Below are 22,301 nucleotides of genomic sequence, written 5' to 3' on the forward strand. Positions count from 1 at the left end.
TCGTATATTGTGCAGATTTTTACAAGTGTCCATTGTATTTAATGTAAAGACGATTGAAGGCGTTAGGCGCTAGGCTATCTTTGTTGTATTGTTTATATTGTTTATATTATTGGACTAATTCTGTCTCGACTTCTTCTGCTTAAACGCTGCTCGTGTTTTGAGAAACGTGTCATTATTCTCGCACCATACGTGATTTGTTATTGATCGTTAATTATTCGTTCATTACGATAGAGTATTATCAATGCAATAAATATAAATAAATTATATATTGTTACAATGTTATTATATTATTTGGTTTACTTGATTGATTTTGACAAAGTCAGAGGAAATAATAATAATAATAATGAATTCAATATTCTAATAGTTTTCAGTTTAATTCAATTTATGTGTAATTAGTATAACATATTTGTAATTGTATTTGCGGATTATAAATTTTCTCAATCGCTGTTTGAGCTCTCTTAAACAATCCATGTTACTAGCTTCGACATACACTATCAGCCATAAGTGTTAGGACACTTAGGTAATCTCAGAGTTCTGTTGGTGATATCTCTTGGAAAATTATAATAAATTACATATTTGAGATATTCGTTTATTTTGTATTTTACATTATGAAAAGAACGTATGATGCGAATAAAATAAGAGCAAGATTAATTAATTATCAGAGAGTCGCTGGCAAGAGATTACGACACACATGAACAGACATAACTAATGTAAAGGCATTTATTAGTTATATCTATTGGAAAACTCTAAGAAATTTTATTTTATTTAGTATTATTACAAGACATGTTCGATGCGAATGAAATAAGAGCAAAGCTCAGAGAAGCAATAGGAGGAGAGAGAGTCGTATATGGTCAGCCACAAGTAGTATAAGAACGTCTAATCTTTATATTTCTTGGAAAACTGTTAGAATTTAATCTTGGAATTAAGATTAATAAACTGTGGAAGACACAATATTTGTATTGAAACAATACAAACATATATATATATATGATTTTTATTAAACAAAGTTATAGTAAAATACAAGTAAACGTTATGAATGTTGACAGTTGGCTAGTTATTCTCAGACTGACTAAGTGATCCATGGCCCTTGAAAAGATTTTGAATCCCCACTCTCTATGCAGTAATGAGTGTGACCTGTGTAGATGTCTTTGTGGCGGCACGTGTCACGGAACCTTCCAGCAGCTTCGCGATGCAAAGCGCTATGCCGTCAAAGCGCGAATGTTCCATCCATATCCTTATACTTCTTCCGCCGAATTCTCGGAAGAGCATGCACGCGCTAGCAGCCGCGGTACATCTAACGAACGCACGCTAGTGGGGATAGCGCTGGGCAACGAAGGGAAGAATCCGATCGATCGATCACCTCATCTGTACGCGATTAATATCGTTATATTCCAACAAAAACTCTGACCAATTCTACTTTGTGCAGTATCTTACACGTTTATCTATAAAACACGTGTACTGTTAATGAAATAACATATTCATAATAAAATAAAATAAAAGCAATGAGAAACATTCAATTTGTATTAAATACCGATAGGTATCTTAATACTTATTGTCAGTAACATAATTACTGTACCTATGAATTGTTATTTCTTCTAAAACTAACCAACGATACAATACATTCAATATACGAAGATACCAAATGTCATTATGTCTTGTTATAAAAAATATTATAAAAGGTTCGTGCCTGATTGAGTTAATTAGAACATCCAGCATGGATTTGTCAGAATCGATAAAAGTTAAATCCAAGCAGGTAGAATAAACAGAGATTTCTGTTCTTCTCTCCTTCCTTTTTTCAGTGAAAATCCTCGTTGCAGCTTCTCGATTTCCAAAAATAGTGAACCAAATCTCGTCAAAATGGCGAGCTACGTTAACTAAAAGTCTTTTTCCACGTCGATTACAGGATATTCGAGCGTCCAATCGAAGAAACATTCTATCCGTCGAAATGGATCGAATGAATCGCTCGACTCGTTTTTATATATGGATAATTGACAATTATAAATCGATGAACGTGCCGGTACACGGCTTTTGTAACGACGACTCAATAACTGGCTTATGGCTAAATCCGAGCAAAGCCAGGACCAGGCAAAAAATTCAATTACGATCACTCTGCGCGAGCCAGATAGCCCGGGTTATCTAGTTGGCCTCATCCACAAAAAGCAATGCCTTCGATTCGATACTCACACTGTGCGTCGTCGATCCAAGAATCGACCGTGAAAAAGCTGAAAATTTTTTAGGCGACCGTACGTGTCCCCTAATTTTTCGATATTGTACGAGATGAAAAACGCAGTTTTGTTTGAAAAAATTCTAACTCGACGTTCTATGTTCATTTTCACGTGGATTCACCAAGAAAAATGTCCGTATGGAATGTTAAAAAAAAAAGAAAAAAAAGGAAGAAGATCGAAAGAAGCAGAAAGAGAACAATAGAATTTGTCCAAGAGAATCGTTTGCATAAACCCAAGTGCTGATTCGATTCTTTTTGGCATTAAAGAAAATGTTGTTTTGTTAGAATATATTGGAAACTTTGTTCATAGTCAATTTATAATAATGCAACTAAAATTGCACCTTATATTTGACTCAAACTGTAGCTTACAAGTAAATGGATACCTTGGTCGATTTTTAATAATAATAATACACGAATATCATTAAGATATATGAATCAATGTGTTATGTTGTAATACTTTAGTTTATATATTTGTATGTACACACATAGACATATAATATTAATCAGTATAAGTCCTAATTTATATAATCCTATCGTGGTCGCAAATGAGAATCAGTGGACAACAAATGAATAAATAAATATTACTAACAATGAATTAATGGCAAACTAAAGATCAGAAACATTTCTTAATATTTTCTTCTGCGATCGTCTGCATTATATGAAACATAAATTATGTGAAATCTTATCGATGGTATTTCAACACGAGATAACAATACGTTCAAGCGCTAACTTTAAATGTTATTGATAGAAATACGACGATCTCTTCATTGATCTGAAAGAATCCTCTCCATGGTATCTACATATAGTTTGACACTCAAACGAGCTGACAAACGATCTCCATAAATAATAAAACTACATTGACCCTTAAAGGTAAGCTTCATCCTGTCGCAAGTACGCAAAATCCCGAGCATTTCCATTTATAACGTCGAAACAGCGATGTTTCTTCAAAAACTAAGTGTCCACACACTTTCGAACAATCACATACACTATCAGTGCTATTTATCAACCGATAATCGGAGAGAAAGAAAGAGAAAATATTTCAGTCATCTAATCAATCCAGGCGAAAGGAAAATTGAGATAATTCAATCCTCCAACGTCCCTCTGTTCAAACCGTAAGAAAATTGATTTCTATCCTCTGTGTCTAGTCGAAACATTGAACATTTACAAAGCAAACGACAGTGTGCCGAGCGATCTTTCGAAAGTCTTATAAGAGAATGATCGGAATCGTAGCCTGGACAACGTTTGAACAGAACATTTCGAAGGAGGGAACGCAAATAAGCCTGTGATTCTTGAAACGGTCGGTTCTTTGAACGACAGCAGTCTTTGGTGGTGGTAATCCGGCGCCTGGTGGAAATTCAGCGGCTTTGGGAAACGCTGAATCTGCTGAGATCTGTTTGTACACGTTACACAGCAACGATTGACCGTGGGTAATTGGTATTTCGTTCGCAGATATTCCGTTTTCCAGATTATTATAGCCGGTAGGTACGTCGAAACGATCGTCTGTATCTGTTACCGAATCACCACATAGGAGAAGAACCGATCGAAGATCAAATAACCGCGTTTCTCCTGTAATTTCAAAGTAAATTAAATCGGATGGAGATGTGTTTGATGGGGAATAATGTCTCCCGGTGTTTGGTCGCTGTCTGTGTGAACCAGTTCGTACCAGGTTCCACGAGGTTGTTCCTTAAGTTACGGAAATTTAATTCAATCAAATATCGTACCAAACGAAGAGAATCGCGTTTCTAGTGTACATGATGTTTGGATTACGTTGTGATCGTACGGGGAAAGTATCACGATTGGGTTTTCGTCGAGTTTTGTGAAGCGTAGTGAGAATATTTGGTTGGCTAAATTTACAATTCATCCCCCTCGTAAGGTATTGTGCCGAGGTAGTAAATCTCTATCTTATTTGAAGACTTGTTATCTGAAAAATAAAACGATGTTATATCGTGGTTGAAAACCGTTGATTATTATTTATACGTATAGGGTGGCGAACTTGTATAAACAGATAAAAATGCTACTGATAATTTAGCTGGAACTATTTGTCGTTTATTTATTCTACAAATATTTTGAATAATCGAACGCCATGTATTTTCTTAGTATAACATCGTATCCCACGGCTTAATGATATCAATTTAGAGAAAAGCGGTACATATTTTACACGAGTTGTAAAAACAAACTGTTACTCAGTGTATATGTATATTCACTAACAATCAAACATTTGGAATCATAAAACATTCCACACAAAATTCAAGAATTTGAAACAAAGTGCAACTAGAATTCTTCCATCTTCCAGTAAAAAAATTCGTACGAAGTAGAGAAAACCAACATCGATATGTCTGAAATTAATTTCGAACTACCAACAAAGTTAGCAGAAAATTCAATACAAGACGGTAGACGCAGAGAGTACTACTATCTGAAATTACATCAGTCGACAGAGTTTTCAATGAAACGATTCTATCGTAATAATTCGACGACATTTTACATTCTCTTTCTGCTCGGGTACAACAGTTTTAAGTACTTCGCAAACGTTATCGCGTTGTCAGCGATTCAAAGTTGCAGGGATTCTACTCGAGCATAGAGCGTAGAATACACTACGTCAACGATGGAACACGTAACATTTGCAAAGCACTTGGACATCTGGATTTGTTGGAGAGTACTATAACTGTAGAAGTGTTCGAGTAGCAAGTGATATAGCCGCTCTCGACGCTTTACGCTTTACGAGGATTTACTTTTACTACCACAAAAAGCTAACCCAGATGATCATCCAATTAAATTTAATTGCAGAAACACGCAACTATTACTTGCACAGGTAAAATTCGCCCGTCCCCCCTTCCTTTCCCAAGATGCAGTTAAACGCGGGACATTTCCACGACTAATTCGAGGAATTCTTTGCGTCGCGAACGAGGTTGCTTTAAATAAAACACAGATTACAGCGACGTCGAATAATTTGATGTTCGAATAATTTTCTCAGCGAAATTTATTTCACATTTAATTACGTGGACAGTTCGAACGTGGCTTCATAAATATATTAAAAAGTTGATTATTTTTTGAGTCGTATTTGATTTCGATTAAAGCTTTTAATTTGATTTCTAGGTCGAGTGAAATTTTAGTAAAGAAGGTCTGTACGTGCGTGCATCGAACATTTACTCTATGTTAGTACGTGTTACTTGTAAAAGCTTGGATATATTCATACTGAGAAATTTGAAAATTCCACTGAAAGTGACGTAAGTGACAGAATTTTTCATTTAATCCCTGGATAAAGTTACAATTTAACAGAAAAATCTGTGTGCTTCTAAATGTACGAAGGCTACAGTCGAGGAACACAAGTATGTTACACGACAGCAGTTTTTTAAATTCAGTACGATGCCGATCAATTTCCTGTTATCAAAATTTTCCTCTCGTTTAGTTTTCACATTTCCTCTATCATCTTGTTGTATATCAAGATATTGTTTCCTAATAATTCTCTTTATAAAACGTCATCAAGCATCGTTTTCATCTTAACGGATTCCTTTCGTTTTTAACGATATTTACTTCGCTACGGTCATAAATTAAAATACTGTAGCTTAGTCGTAAAGCAACGTTCGACAAAAATATACTCATCATATTTAGTTTTTCTCCGCTAATCTTCATACATGTACAAAATTTTGGAAATTCGTCGAGAAAATTGTTTGTCCATAAATAAACAAATAAAGAAAAGAGAAACGAGCAAACAAATTCCGTCATATTTCATACAACGACAAAAATAATTCAATATCTACTAAAAACAGAGACAATGGCTGATAAATAAAATTCTCGTTCCATATGTGACCTTTAACCTCGTTTATTTAGTTTCGCAACTAATCTCACGAACGTTGTCGATTTTCTAAATAATGAAAAGCCGCGTTTACAGGATTCCAAGCGTCCTGGAATAAAATAATCCAGCGTACCGAAGGTAACACGGTTCAAATCGCGACTTCTCAACCGTTCGATAATCGATCGCTCTTAATCGTCGCTGGAAATCCGTACGTCGCGCGGCGATATCAACGTCGCTTTCAGTTCCGCTTCCGATATCGACTTTCGCCGTGTAGTTACGGCTTCTAAACTTCGCGAATTCCCCCGATCGACTATTCTGCCGCATTCAGATTGACCCTATAAACCGTTCGACCGGAAGAATACGTTTCACCAGTCGAATTTGCATCGGCGGCCAATTAGATCGATCATTCTTCGACGTGTTTCACTCCTCAGCAAGCAATTTTTCGTTCTAACGTCTTTCACCTGGCGCGCGTAACTTGCGACGTACAGTAACAAAGGGATTTTCTTTGACGAAAATTTCCTGCAATTCTGTGCGAAACGTACGACTTTTCATACGATATCATCTTTTCTTCTTTTTTTTTTTTTTTTGGATGGTGTATGTCTTAATTCTAAAGTTTATATCAGATGAGGATACGAAACGGTTAACTTTGCTAAATAAAAGTTGTTCACCGAGTTTTTGATCTTTCAATGATCTTACTTTCTGTTTCAAGTCAACTTCATTAACGTTAACTCTTCAATGCCGTTGTAAAAGTTCCGTGATAACAGCTATTTTCAATTACATGGACAAAAGTTCCAAAGAATCGTTTAATTTTTACTGAAAAGCTCACGGGGTGATTAAACGTATCAATTTGGTAAATTACGTGCAACTTTGAGGAAACTGTGCCGCTACTAAGTTCAACAATTTCGATAATTTAGGGAAAATCGTGTCACCGCGATGAGGGAATATTGATTAATCGAACTCTGTGTTGTCTAAGGATGTGAAGTTGTGGAACTCAAATGGTAATTAGGTGACTGATTTTCAAAATAAAATGACATTTAACCTGTCCACGAAGAGAACTCAAATTTCGATAAATACAAATTCAAATTAACTGTGAAACGATTTCATAGAAACTCTAATCTAATTATTTAAAAGTTTAGTGAAAATTCACCGACTAGTTATTAAACTCTGAACAATAGTTCTTTGTATTTTATGTGAACAAATTTCAAATAAAGTACAATATCGTAACGAGTATATAATAATTAAAATAAATGACCACCATTTACATCATATCACGTAATAATAAAGGAATGTTCTCTGAAGAGTAGCAATTTAATATATTTGACATGAAAACAGGTAATAATACGCAGCATAAATTAGGATATACAGCGCCTATCGTGCTAACGGAATGCAGATCATTAATATTATTAATGTTGAAAACAGCATTTGTACTCACGTAGAAACCTTAAACGTCGCGAATTAATGCACCTGGTCCACAATGTATTCACAAGAACAAATAGATCGTCCTCAGCTAAGCTTCAGAACATGGAAGCTTCTTCGAACGATGAGCATGGAAGTGGTCTTGCAAGTCGTAAGCACGCGCAACGCACAAACCTGCAATTAAACGAGCAAATTAGAAAATCTACTTCAAATATCGACAATTGTATTAAAAAAGTTATTCCGCAATCGTAATAAAAACTTTTTTATTTTTTATAAAATACCGTATAGATATAGTTGCATATGTATGTTTTCCGACAATAGTGTCTCATATCGGTTGACACACTTTCGATTCAAAGAAATACAACATTAGTATTTACGCGAAATATATTGATTTTAATATTTAAAAGCTGTTACCGCTAGACTGCGGCTATTTATACATTTATGGAAAATTTGTAAAAGTGCAACCGAACAGACATACGAGATATTCAAAATAATATTTAGCGAATGAAACAAACTTTAATTTCATTTTCTGTCGAGTTCATGAAAATGTGAATCTGCATAAAAATCCGCAGTATAGAAAACATGTTAAACGTCAATTCTTATTATCATTATATTCGATATTAAATGAATAGTAAAAAAGTCATTGTTTGCAGCAGTTATAAGTAAGGCTGTGTGTATATTATTTAGAAGAAGATAATATTTTGAAAAAAAATATTTTTAAAAATTCGCTTAGGGTGAAATTTCACCCCTCTAACGGTTTTAAGGTTTAAATTTCTAAAAGCCTCGGAGGTTTAAAATTCGCGATGATTAAGAATTTAAAAATATTAATAGACTGGTTCTTATAACTGATCGTTGCAGGTAAATATGTATTTGATATTCATGTGGCAGATGATTAATTTAAGAACGATAACATTCGAGATATTTGAATTTCGAAGGTTGTATTATTACAGGATTTAGAGTGCTTGCTGCCTTCAGATGTAATCCACGTCCTTTTGAACTGAATTTCAACGTTTCCCTGGCATTACACCCAGCTTCGCTAGGGATCTAATGACACGTCGTTAGACTTGCCAGAACGACATGGTTTAAATCCACCAGCTTTGAATATACTCAACTACAACTGTATTCAATCAAATGAAACCCAAACGAAGATAAATGTACTAATTTCATTGAAATGTCTATCAATATTTATACGTATTTTACAATTCATAAGAAAAAATTTCCCAAATTAACTGGTGTAATTCATAATCAATTAAGTGGTCAATTGGTCGCCGATACGTATTAGTCGTGCGAATATTCAAAATTTAATAATATTAAATTTAGCTTACATGATATTAAATCATCAAAATTCCGACGAATTTTGTCTACGAGAAAACTGATAATCGATAAAAATTTTAATGCAATTAATTTACTCGTTAACAGATATAATTCATTCATGAATATGTACGAAATATCCAATACATTTTAATAATAATTCACATTTAATAAATGTAACAATTATGACATTTAATGAATCCTACATAAGATAAGTAACGATTAATCTAAACAATTAATTTCTTTGTTCCTTATCAATAAAAAAAAGAAAAAATCTACATTTTAATAAACCTACACACCTATACCATAACTACTTAATACTTAACAAATGTAACAAATACAACATTTGATAAATTGTAAATATTATAAGTAATAACCAGCCTAACGAATTAATTGCGTTCCTCATTATTTCCCAAAATGAAGCAAAGAAAAAGCTGCCTCCTTCTCGTTTATTCGCGATCCTCACCATCTGATTCTAGCCAGACCATGTTCCCTTATCGATTGGCCGCTAATTATGAATTTTTCCGGATTTTCTCGCGGAAACCGATCCTCCCAGTCTCGGATGAAGCTAACGGGACCGGTGACACGGTACGACGCAAACGGTGTTAATTAAAACGGCTTAGTAAACCTCGTTATCGAACGAGTCGTTAGCAACTTTGCTGGCTGTCGACAGTCTCGTTCGCCCTCGCGTCGATCTAGTCTTATTTCCTTACGATATCATAAGCTGATCTCGTAAGCTACGAGTCGGCCGTGCGTATTTGGTATTAATTATTCCCGGAATCACGATTACTCGGCTCGCCGAGTTTGCTCGTTCAATTACGCAGGTGATCGAGAGGATTTTCATTGTGTGGATAATTAAGTTTCATGATCTCCATTGAAATTTTAAACGGCTATATCTGCACACCGATTTAACGCCCGAAACACGTACACGAAATGATTCGCCAAAATATTCGAACATTTATCAGAGGCAACTTTCCTGATACAATTGCACGTGTTAGATAAAACATTTCGTAATTTCATTAGCATTGTAACGAGACACGACTATCGTGATCATATCGGTAAAGTTTAAAAATTTATATAGAAGTCACGAGATATTTGTTATAAACATATATGTAGTAAACAGTTAGTATACAGCATCTTAAAAACATAGTATAAATTAAAAAATCGCACCACTGAATATCCAGGCTTATTAATAATAATCAACACAATTATTCGATACCACTATTCAATATTACTCGATAAATTTACAATACTATTTGAATATTTTCGTGATCTCTGTTGAATATGCGCATACTTGATACACTAAATATCTTGTAATTTGTGTTACGTGACCTGTGAGCCTGTCTATATACTACATGCACATTATGAGATGAGTACTATGTCGTGGTTAAACGTAACGTTTCAGTTTATAAGCTTATCAATGCCAAAGAAATTAATTTTTATTCTTTAACCTCGACTATAATTACCAAAGAATTCTCGGATTTTAATCGTTTCGATTTTTGCAGTTATCAACGATACAGGACCTCTTGTGATAAAATTAAGGTTTCATATTAAATTAAGAAACTCTCAACGATCTCTACTAAACTGTACTACAGCTTCTTTAAAGTCTCTAAAGAGTATAGAAGTCACTTTATTCCTGCACCACGCGTATCAAAACACAACGTAACGTAATTATCCTCCTAAAAAAAAAAAAAAAGAGGGGGAGGAGGAACGACACCGGATTAACTCTTCTCTGTTCATCATGAACGATCTCATAAATGACGAGGAACTGGCAAAGGCTCGCACAATTACACTAGCGTGTCTTTCCTACTTTTAATTAAATCCTCCATAATTCAACTAAGATCCTCTCTCGTCGGGAAGCGAATGGCAAGCAAGATAGACACTGTCGTGGCGAGTTGTCGTTCATGAAACGGCATAAATGAACGAGTAAGTCTATAAGAAAGAGTGCAAGGCGGTGGGCGGGGGGCGATTAAAATTTATGGTATAATTACAGCTGGGTATCGTTCAAGCAACGAAGAAAAGAGAGTAAAAAGAGAAAAGAAAGAAGGAGGGAAAAAAGGACGAGACGAAGAAAGGAGGATCAAACAGACGAGCTTGTAATCACAGTCACTACAGGGCTGACTCGCGCCTTGTTAATTACACCGTGCCACGAGTTGTAAGCGTTTAGCCGGTGTCTTTTTAAATTAACAGCGAGAAGTCGAGGTTAAAGAAGAGTCGCGTGGTGTTGAATGTAAAGCGATTCGATTCAAGTTGAAAGAAGAAGCGGATGAGCTATGAGTTACAAGCAGGCTGCGCAGTTTCATGCAAATTTATATTTTAATGAATGCAAGTCAAGAGATAGCAGTTAAATAGAAATTTATTTTACACTCCAGATGCCACATAGTTTTTTACATATTGTTTTATATTTGCGGGTGTTATACGCATTCGATATAATTTCTTATAAATTCGATATAATTAAGAGTCGCGAATGGACCGCGATTTTTGTGCAAATTTGTATCTTTACGATAATTGTATCTTTAAGAAATAAGAATCTCAAGCTCCTAAATATAATAAAAATAGAAATTTGTTTCACATTTTAGATATTATATAATTACTCGATAAAATTTCTTACAAAATGTACCAGAAAATCAGCAATCCAACCACGAGTTGTGAGTAGATTGATCTTTAAGCAAATTTGTACTTTAAGTGGAAATAACTGAAGAGACAGAACGTACAGTGTATTGTAACTTTTATGTGCATTTTGTATTGGTTTTAAATTTTCAATTTTACTAATACAATAATCATAGTCTTTTCTTATGGCGCAAACGAAATTCCAAAATATTTTATGCAATACATGTAAACTCGTGTCATAAGTAAACACAGACAAATCCAAGAAATAGTGTCGCGAGAAATACTCGATGACAGAGGGTTGGTTGCTTAAACTCCTGACCGACTGCGTTTTATCAGATTCCATCAGATTATATGAAATTACATCGTCGCGGTGTCGTGGCGGGAGACTAATTTTTACAGCGCCGCGTACCTGGTCTATCGCCACTCTATGTTAACTTTTAACTGCAAATTGAATCGAGGACCCTTCAAATCGAATCCTCGATATTTTTCACGAAATTAACGAAATATTCGCATATGCTTTTTCCCGTATTTTGGAAACTGCGTTTCGACAGCGTTTGATTTTCTGAAATGTAGCTCCTCTTTTAGATTTGTTTCTTTTTCTTTCTGTTCAACACCAGACGAGTACTGAAGACGTTTTTTCGTACTGCACACGCTATCACTTACGAGCAGACTGTGAATTTCTACGTGGAAAAGCCACGAGTTTTTATGAATATAATTAAAGAAGATGGAACCTAGTCTTATCTACTAAATATAAGCTATTCGATAATTTATATTTACAATATTAACTATTATTAATATATAAAAAATAGAGCTTCGCCTACTACATGTTATACAGATTATATTTTATATATTTCTAGAAATAACAAAATCGAAATAAAATTGCACACTAAGTTTTACCACTTCCAATAGACAAGATATGGTACGTGTCCGTGAAAATGTCTGTCGCACTATGTAACGTGTTGAGAATTTGAAACGTGAACAGCGAAGTTTTCCTCAAACGGCGCCAGCGAAATAGTCAAGTACATTAGTTTCACACGTATGCCATTTTATTCCTAACGCTTCGTATCAATTTCACGCAATTTTCAGCTAGAATATTATATTATTCGACCGTTTGTAGAACAATTTTTCTGAAACCTTCTGGCTTTCACGTGCGAATGAAACACGATACCTTTGAAGGAGAACCATTGTGTGAACACATGCAAACGACAAAGAGTAAAATTAATTATTTATCTCCTCGCTTCATTATGCTTCACCACCGTATCAATTTGACACGCAAGGGGCGCGTTAAGTCGCGAAAATGGGGGACGGTGGAAGCTTAACACTGAAACTACCACACAAGTCAAATTGACTGGTTTTATAATTTTATTTTAAAATTCCTACTTCGTGTTATATGTTCTTCCGCAATGATGTAATGACTTTCATAACGATAACTAAAAGAATAATATAATGAATTTTATTTCTTTTTTTATGTATCCAACCCGAAATAATTTTGTATCAAGACTGCTTATACCAACACCAGCTCAAATGACTGGTACTTGTCAAAGTGTGAAAGGGTGCTGCAATCTGTTTATCGAACCCCAATTAACCAGTTTCCTCGTTTTGTACAACTTGCCACACGTTTTGTCAATTTTTACCGCGTATAATTCAATACGATGATATCAGTTATCAGGAAAACACCGGATCGATCGCCAGATGCTAACACTAGCAATACCACACCTGGTTCTACAACTTTACGAATTCAATTGTGTCAAAATGACTGGTTCTACAATTTTACGAATTCAATTGTGTCAAATTGGATGGTTCTACAATTTTATAAATTCAATTTTGTCAACTCTCGTTTAGAGATCATGGTTCCAGATGAATTAACAATACCAAAAATGTACTACATAACATGGAATTCTTTCTGTGAGAAAGTAATATATCAATAAATATACAAATATTCTATAATTACGTATTTTTTAAAGACCAGTCATTTGGCCGGTTTTGGCAGAAATAGCTTCGCGTTAACTACCGGTAGTTCTAGTGTTGACCCGCCGGTTTTACCACGGTTCCCCTAAAAGTATCACGACAGTGAAGCTTCGTTAAATTTCATAGACTGCTAATAAAATTTCGAAACGCTTCGTATAAAACACGTAATATACCTATTCGTAAAACGCGTCAACAAGTGTTCGAACACTTTTATGAGTCATCCTGTGTAGACAAACAAGGACAGGTAACGAAATTCATGGAAACAGGAGATCGAAATAACAGGAGGCGAGGGAAGAAATAATTTGAATAATAGCAGGAAACGCGATTTGTATTCACGCATAAAACAGAGCGTAAACCGCGAGGTAATTTCAGCAGCAATCAACCATGAAATTTAATTCGAGCGTGGCGTGTCAGCCCACTGATCTAACAGATTGAAAACTCTGTTTTGTTGAACGTTGCCGTCGCTTTTTCCGCATTGTTCTGGCACGCGCCGCTCTTGCACGCGGATTTTCCTAATTACTAATTGGGCTGACGAGTTAATTCGCCGAACGTTAACGATTCCATTCATCTCTGGATTTTCGATTTTCAAATCTATCGCGAACAAAGCGAGGGCATGCTCGACAACGGGAAAGCTCTTTGTTTATGCTGATTTTCGCGCCAAGTGTCTCTACACAAATAACGCTGGAAATTAACAAAAACATTAAAAATATTTATCGCAATTACATTCGTTATCGATGGCTGTTCATTGAAGAAGCCAAACAACGTGTTACAGGTGAAAATGTACGAATAAGTAGACGATCGATAGGTTTAACCTTCGAAAAAAGATTTTCTCAAGATTATTACTCATCGAGTTCTGGATCCAGAATTTCACGCAAAGAGCTGGAAATTCGAAACGACAGAAAATTAAGAGTAGTTAAGGGATAATAAAGTGAATTTAACGTTATGTATCAGGCCTGTAAGTATGAAACCGCAATTTGCCTATAGATGGCCCTAGCTGATAATGTAGTTATCACTAAACTGCGTCATTGATGCCAAAAGTCTTTGTTGACATCTCACAAACATTTTCGACTCAGAACAATACAAGTTTCATACAACAGCATAGTTTGTAATAGCGTTGAACATGTCAAATTTTGTGCCTGGAAACTACGATTTGCGGACAGCATTGATTTTCTGTTACCATTTGAAGAAAACTGTTGCAGAATCGCATCGAATGCTCGTCGAAGCTTACGGTGAGCATGCTCTTGGTAAATAACAGTGCTTTGAGTGGTTTAAAAAATTCAGAGGTGGCAATTTTGACGTGAGGAACGAAGAACGTGGAAAACCACCGAAAAGGTTTCAAGACAGCGAATTGCAAGCATTGTTGGATGAGGATGACGCTTAAACGCAACAACAACTCGATTAGAATCAAGCTTTGCGTGAAAAACGACCAGAATATCAAAAAAGGCAACACAAAGTAATTTTGCTTCATGATAATGCACCATCACATACAGCAAAACCGGTCAAGGAAACGATCGAAGCGTTCAGTTGGGAATTATTTTCGCACGCGGCTTATTCACCAGACTTGGCTCCGTCCGATTACTATTTATTTGCATCGATGGGACACGCACTTTCTGACCAGCACTTCACTTCTTACGAAAATGTACGAAAATGGCTCGATGACTGGTTTGCCTCAAAAGAGCGACAGTTTTTTTGGCGTGGCATCCACCAATTGCCAGACAGGTGGGAAAAATGTATAGCTAGCGATGGGCAATACTTCGAATAAAATATTTTTAATCATTTTCATACAATAAACGTGTATTTTCTATACAAAAATTCCGGTTTCATATTTACATACCTGGTAACTCTGCTTATTGTAGACTGACGAGCTTGGAATTTTAAAGTTTAAGCGTTAACGATATCAACATTGTACAGTTTGGATGATAATTTACGAAACTTCAATTGAACGTTAAAATTCTTAATTAATTCCAATAAATACAAAACCGGACCTACCCTTTAATATCGCTTTATTAAATACCTATAGCCTGCAATATATCAATAAACCGATTTATAGCAATATAATATGATGGTGAATAATAAATGAAAAAAGAACAAAATATAAAAATCCTCGACGAAGAGTAGGAAGTGGATCTGTAAACCGAAAAACAGACAAAACGTTTGCATCATAAACGCGGTTCATAACTCACAATGTTAACGATTCGTGAACTTTTGATCTCGGCATGGCGGAGATTTATCGCCATGTCGAATTAACCGGTAGATGAAAATTCGTGGATATCGGCGGAGGAATCGGTTTCTAAAGAAACGGGTCAGAGACGCACGGCTTTCACGGGCTGCCTGTGAGTTACGCGCGTTCCACGCCAAATCTGATTTAGAGTTTCGACTTTAACGAACGGTGAAACGATTCCGCGAGGCTCGCTCGCCGATAAATTTCAATGGGACAGGCCGTCTCTCGTTGACGAAATATTCCGGTTGGATGAAAGCTCGAGCGACTCGTAGAAAAATTTCCACCGGAATATACGGCGAATGGTTTTTTAGGGTTCAAGTGTTTCTTCGATGGCAGAAACGACGATTGAAACGTTGCGCGTCGCGTTTCTGACTCAGATTTTTCATTCGCACATTCTCACAATGTAGAATTATTTAATTTTAATCACAGATCGCAAAGTGAAAATCATATTTGGCGCGAATAAAATATAGAAAGAACCGGATTAATTGCAATGCGGTGATATTTCGCCGATCACACGGTATATCAATTATAAATGTATGAAAGATTTTATAAAGTTTCTTAGAATCTCAAAAATTGTGTTGGTATCTCGATGATAGAAATTTTTGTAGAGACGATACACTTAAATTAAGTGGAATAAAGCTTGTTGTAATTTTGTAATGAAATATTTGGTAAAAATTCTATAATTGTGAATGTTCCTATTTTTTAATATCTGAAATTTAGTTTGTTCTATGAAAGTGGAGCTCTAATTATGTCAAGCAGTATGTATTTCGGGTTCGCTGTTAAGTGGAACAATGTCAGAGGTCTGAAGCTTGCACAAGTAGGTTGGAATGTACTTCAGAAAATTCTGCTTCTGCGAAGCTTCCTAATTTCTACTCTGCATATATTTTAAACATTTATATAACTATTTCTCTGATCGCTTAATTTTTTTCATTGATATTTTTCAATCAATATTTCTATTTATTATAAAGAAATATTCCAATTTTTTAAATGTATGTTATTTTCTTGATAGTCACTGCATATCTCGAGATTCCAGTAAAATCAGATTTACATAAAATTGCTACAAAAATTCGTACAGAGACTTCTCTCTAAAATCTCTTAAAATTTGATCGTGCATCAAAAATTAATAGGAATTAATACACGTTTCTAATCTAACTTAATCCTCTTTCGTCGATAATAATTCCCTGAAATTTCAATTACCTACCCGAAAACAATTTTACCATTTAATAACGCAGTTTCTTGTTCAGCTTCCATATTTTGCACAAAAATTTGCATAGAAATTTCTCTACAAAATCTCCTCAACTTTCATCGTACATCAGAAATTAATACACATTCCTAACATAGCTTAATCCTACTCTTTCGATAATAATTTCTGCAAACTTTTATTAACTTCACTGCGAAAACAATTCCGCCAGTTAACAACACAGTTTCACGTCCAGTTTCCACATTTTATACAAAAATTCGAATAGAAATTTCCATATAAAATCTCTTCAAATTTCATCGATAATAATTAATACACATGCCTAATTCTATTTAATCCCACTCTTTACAGAATAATTTCTCCATTACCTTCATTCCCAAAACAATTCCGCCATTTAACAATACAGTCTCGCGTCTGGCTTCCACATTTTATAGAAAAGTTTCAGTAGAATTTTCTCTATAAAGTCTCTGCGAATTTCATCGATAATAATTAATCCATATTGCTAATTTAATTTAATCTTCGAAAAATAATTTTTCCAACTCTTATTACTTTCGTCCCCCAAAACAATTCCGTCATTTAACAACACAGTCTCGCGTCTAGCATCCACATTTTGTAGAAAAATTTCAGTAGAATTTTCTCTATAAAGTCTCTCCAGATTTCATTGATAATAATTAATCCATATTGCTAATTTAATTTAATCTTCGAAAAATAATTTTTCCAACTCTTATTACTTTCATCCCTCAAAACAATTCTGCCATTTGACAACACAATATCGCGTCTGACTTCCACATTTTGTAGAAAAGTTTCAGTAGAATTTTCTCTATAAAGTCTCTGCGAATTTCATCGATAATAATTAATCCATATTGCTAATTTAATTTGATTTTCGATAATAATTAACCCATATTGCTAATTTAATTTGACCTTCGATAATAATTTCTTCAAACTCTTATTACTTTCATCCCCCAAAACAATTCCGCCATCTAACAACACAATATCGCGTCTAGCATCCACATTTTGTAGAAAAATTTCAGTAGAATTTTCTCTATAAAGTCTCTGCGAATTTCATTGATAATAATTAATCCACATTCCTAATTTAATTTAATCCTACTCTTTCGATACTAGTTTCGCTAAACTTTCGTCGTATGCTTCACCCCCTAAAACAATTCTCCCATTTAACAATACAGTTTCACGTCCAGCTACCACCACACTTTGCCTCTTTATTTTATATTTCATTATTCTTACACCTTCGACCGTGAAACAGAGATTCAGTCGTTTCAATTTGTCAAGCTCGAATTCCTCCGCCTCTTATCGCCCGCGTCCGCCCATTGTCTTGGGGACCTCGATCCCCGAAACAAAGTTCATAGAACGAGTTCGACGTCCGCGAATTTTCCCCCCTGCTTCTCCTTTAATTACGCTTAAACGATCCAGCGAACGTTGGACTAGGGAGTTTCGTGGATGCGAGCCAGACAATTATGGTTGGCGGAACAATCGAAACGCCGAACGACTCAGCGAGCCTCGCTGTCGATGACAGGTGGGTGATCGACGGTGCTCAGGACGTGTTTTAAAATGTGTCTGAAGGCAGCACGGAATATTGTCTGTTTGCTGGATAGATGATTTTTATAAACGTGCAGTTTTAATTTAGAAAAGAATCGGATTAACGAAGATAGGAGTTGACGAGGAACATAGGAAATTGTTTTACGTATACACGGTGAATCGTCATTGTGTTGTTAAATTATGTATAAAACTTTGTGCAAAAAGCAGCCTACAAAATGTACATTTAATACTTAACCTTCTGGGTATGTAATTGTTTTTGGTTTATCGAACACAGATTGCCTGAAGAAAATTCTATTTATTAAGTGTCCTCATAATGAACGAAAAATGAGAATAACAGAATTGGGAAGTGCAGGTATACGTAACGCTAAAACGACCTTCTATTTCCGATTCTGACCCATGGATTTGGTAAAATCGTGCAAGTAGGATAATCGTGCAACGATAATATTGCAAATTATGAACTTGTATCGACAAATACTTGAATACAGTGAAAAATAGACAATTGCCAAATGGCCATCAGCTTTTTCTCCTAGCTATAACTGGAACATGGATTTTGCTGCATTATTATAGGAAATTGCTAAGTGGGCGAATGCGCAGAATTATACAAAACGGTGAACATATAGCACCCGTTATAACATTTAATAAATAAAATAATCATCCATAACAAAATACAGCAAACTCCACCTTTTTAATTACTCGCATAGAAATATGAATTTTCATAAATAACCACAGTCCTATTACGAAGATAAGCAAAATGTATACAGGGTGGTTGGTAACTGGTGGTACAAGCGGAAAAGGGGTGATTCTACGCGAAAAAAGAAGTCGAAAAGAAGTCGAAGTCGAGTTTTTTTTAATTTTTCCATCGAGACAAGGATCTACAGTGAAATCCGTTATAACGTACCGCACGCGTACCGAGCGAAAATTCAAAGTCGATTTTCTCGAAAACAAAGCCTCAAACGAAAAATTGTTATTCTATATTTTCGACTTCTTTTTTCGCGTAGAAACATCCCTTTCCGCTTGTACCACCAGTTACCAACCACCCTGTATACATTTTAGTATACTATTTCTAATTAATATTACCTTGCCTACATAAAAAACATATTAGAAAGTAAAAAAAAAAAAATTTCTCCACTTCCTCAAGTCGAACGTGATCCAACTACGTAAAACAAAATCGTGGCATCCATCAATTTCTCTCTTTTGTTTTTTCACTTCGCAGCAAAAATAGGCAAGAAAATAAGAGAGAGAGAGAGAGAGACAGAGAGAGAAAAGAGCCAATGGAGAAGGCGTGGATAGAAGGTCGAGAGGGAAGGTAATTCTCGCGAAACGTGAAGGGCTCTCGCGACACAATGGCAGATCAGAAAAGTTCGTTCTGCAGCGTATCTGACGACCGTACTCTGGAGAACGGAAACGACGGGTCGATATATCTTTGCCTTCTTGGCCTCGTCGTCGCGTTCGACCGTGATCCTCGCGTCGAAATACTCAAAATTTCTCCTAAGAGAAACGAAAGCCAAGCTCGATGTCCCAGAGACGAGACCGTACGAAAGGGTCGATAGATCTCGACCGCGATTTTCGCGCTGAAACGATCGTATAATTTCGCGTGGTACTTTATGGGTTACCAGGCCGATTGCGGCTGTACGCCGGAGCTCGTTCGAGCGTTTTGGTTCGAACGGATTGCGATTGCCTTCGCCTTTCATGCTGAAGTATTCATTTCGAACCGGTTGATTTTCCTGGAAATGCGATTCTTCCTTTAAGAGCTTTCAGCTCTTGGATGGCGAGATTTGGATATTTGGTTGGGGATAAGTCGATAGAGATATTGCTGCAAAGTCCTGGAAACTGACACATTTTCTCTGTACAAGATCGTCCCCGATCGAGTATCCATTTCGTAGCTCTTGATTTCCTTGGAAATTCGATGCTCCCTTTTTAAAGCTTCCAGAGCTCGATGACTTCCAGATTTGGATATTTCATTGCAGATGGGAATATTAGCGGAAAGTTCTGCAAGTGTTGATACTCTCTCTCTCTCTGCGTAAGGCTCTGTCGTACGATAGACTTCTCAGTCACAATTTTCAGATTCTATGTCAGATAGGGTAACAAGGTGGTTTGTAATTCAGAAAATTTTCTATTATTTGTGCCATATTCGCGGGATAAACGATCTTATACAAATCTTATAATTTTTTCCTAGAAGCGAGTATCGACTTTGTGTATCTGAAAATGAAAAAGTAAAAAGAACATAATAAAATCAAGAAATTTTTCACAAAATGTGAAGTCCATCAGTTTCTCTTCCAAGTCCTTCACTCAATTACGTCTCACGGCAAAACAATTCTCTTAAATAATTTTAATCAATCTGCTAACAAATACGATCTACGATTCTCCGTACAATTGCATCGGTTTCTTTGACTATTCGGCGACGTTCATTCTACTTTCCCGACGATGGAGCTTCGTCTAAAAGGATATTTTACGAGCAACTGTTTGAGGTCCAGCAACACAGCCGCGGCTTCACCTAAAAAGCCTTCCGTCGCCCTTTCGAATTTCACGATGCACCCTCCTCGTTTTATGATGTCACTCGGTTGGGGAAAGGGGTAAGCACGTTTTATAAACCTTTCGTCCCGTCCTGAGCTTTTTAGACGTCGTTACGCCCGGCAATAGCTGTATCTACGAATTTATGTGCAGACCGATGAAAATTACGAGCGCGGCTTTGTTTTCTTCATCCTGCTACATCTTTTCCTCGACGAACACGTGAGCACAGCAAGTAGATACGAGCTATGTGAACCACTCAGAAGTTGAAATTGTTCAAAGTTGGAAAGTTAAGAGAAGCGACGATTGAATCGTGAATGTTTTCGAGAAGTTGTATTTTTATCGCGTATGGGTGGTCGTTGAAAATTCCTGCTTTTACGAATCCAGTTAAACACAGAGATTTGTCTTATTTTTGCAAATATTGCAAGAGGTACTATAGACACTTTGCATATTTTCATATATTGCGTATTTACAGTTTGTGCATTTACGAGCAGCTAAATTTCTCATACATGTACGAAGACGTAACATTAATTTTATAATTGGACCATGAATTCTTATGTGTTTTTGGAAAATTTGAAGATTTAGAAACGAACACACACGGTATAAATGTATGAAAATACGTGTAGAAATGTATGAAATATCCAAAGTATAGTTGTCCTTATAATATTCAATGAACAAAACGATTTTATACGAAATACCTAAACTCCATGTTCTTCGCTATACTCATAAAAATACTAATTTGCATAAATAGCCACGATCTACTTGTTACGTCGGGCGACACTCTACCTAGACCAGGCCGATGGGAATCAGATGTCAGATGTCAGACGCGGGCGAGATGGGAATCAGATGTCCGCTCATCCTTACTGCGTACCCTCAATAGTCTTAAGGACCCATCATAAATCTCAGGAATTTGCTAGCTAAGGTCCTTCAGACCGAACAAACATCTCTTTACTGAATCGTTTCTAAAGCTTATTGATACTACGGAAAAGTTAGTTTTCTCACGTATGATGCTTCCCACTAGCAACTCTCTCTCGGGGGCGGTTAGCACCCTTCCTCACCAACCAACCTAGAAAATTAACCAATTGACAGCGAAGTCTTTCCCTCACTCTCCCAATGAAACCTTGCCCTTGACAAATCAGCTCTTTCTTGTAGATTAGACCCATCCACGAATAGCTTTCCTCCGACACAGCATCGTCACTTTACCTCACTTATTCTTCATCGTTAGAATAGTCAACATGTCATCACCGGGTTTCTATCCTTAAATCAATCACTTACTTAACTTGTACATACACATCAGTGTAATTACTTTCTTTACAAAGTTGTTGGAATAAATATTAATTTATACCTGTTAATTCAGTATAACCACAATTGAACCACCCCTATTATCGTAACAGAAATCAGGGGATCGATCAGTTCGTGGCGTCGATTATCTAATCGTAACGGGAATTTACGACTCCCGTTGACGTGCTTTCGAAACACTACTTCTAATTTTATTTTA

At 35.9% G+C, this 22,301-nt stretch overlaps 1 protein-coding gene across 4 annotated transcripts in view; it reads right to left on the reverse strand.

Annotated features, from left to right (window-relative positions):
* The window catches only part of mub (poly(rC)-binding protein mub), a 229,576-nt gene that overhangs the window by 167,084 nt on the left and 40,191 nt on the right, over positions 1-22,301 (reverse strand). For all 4 annotated transcript variants that reach the window (XM_069122428.1, XM_069122424.1, XM_069122422.1 and 1 more), the window contains exon 2: positions 7,450-7,607. The gene's annotated coding sequence lies outside the window, so the exon portion shown is untranslated. The remainder of the gene's footprint in view (positions 1-7,449; positions 7,608-22,301) is intronic.

This window comes from Bombus flavifrons, chromosome 10, assembly GCF_040668555.2.
Source record: "Bombus flavifrons isolate JBK064 chromosome 10, iyBomFlav1_principal, whole genome shotgun sequence".
Lineage (NCBI taxonomy): Eukaryota > Metazoa > Arthropoda > Insecta > Hymenoptera > Apidae > Bombus > Bombus flavifrons.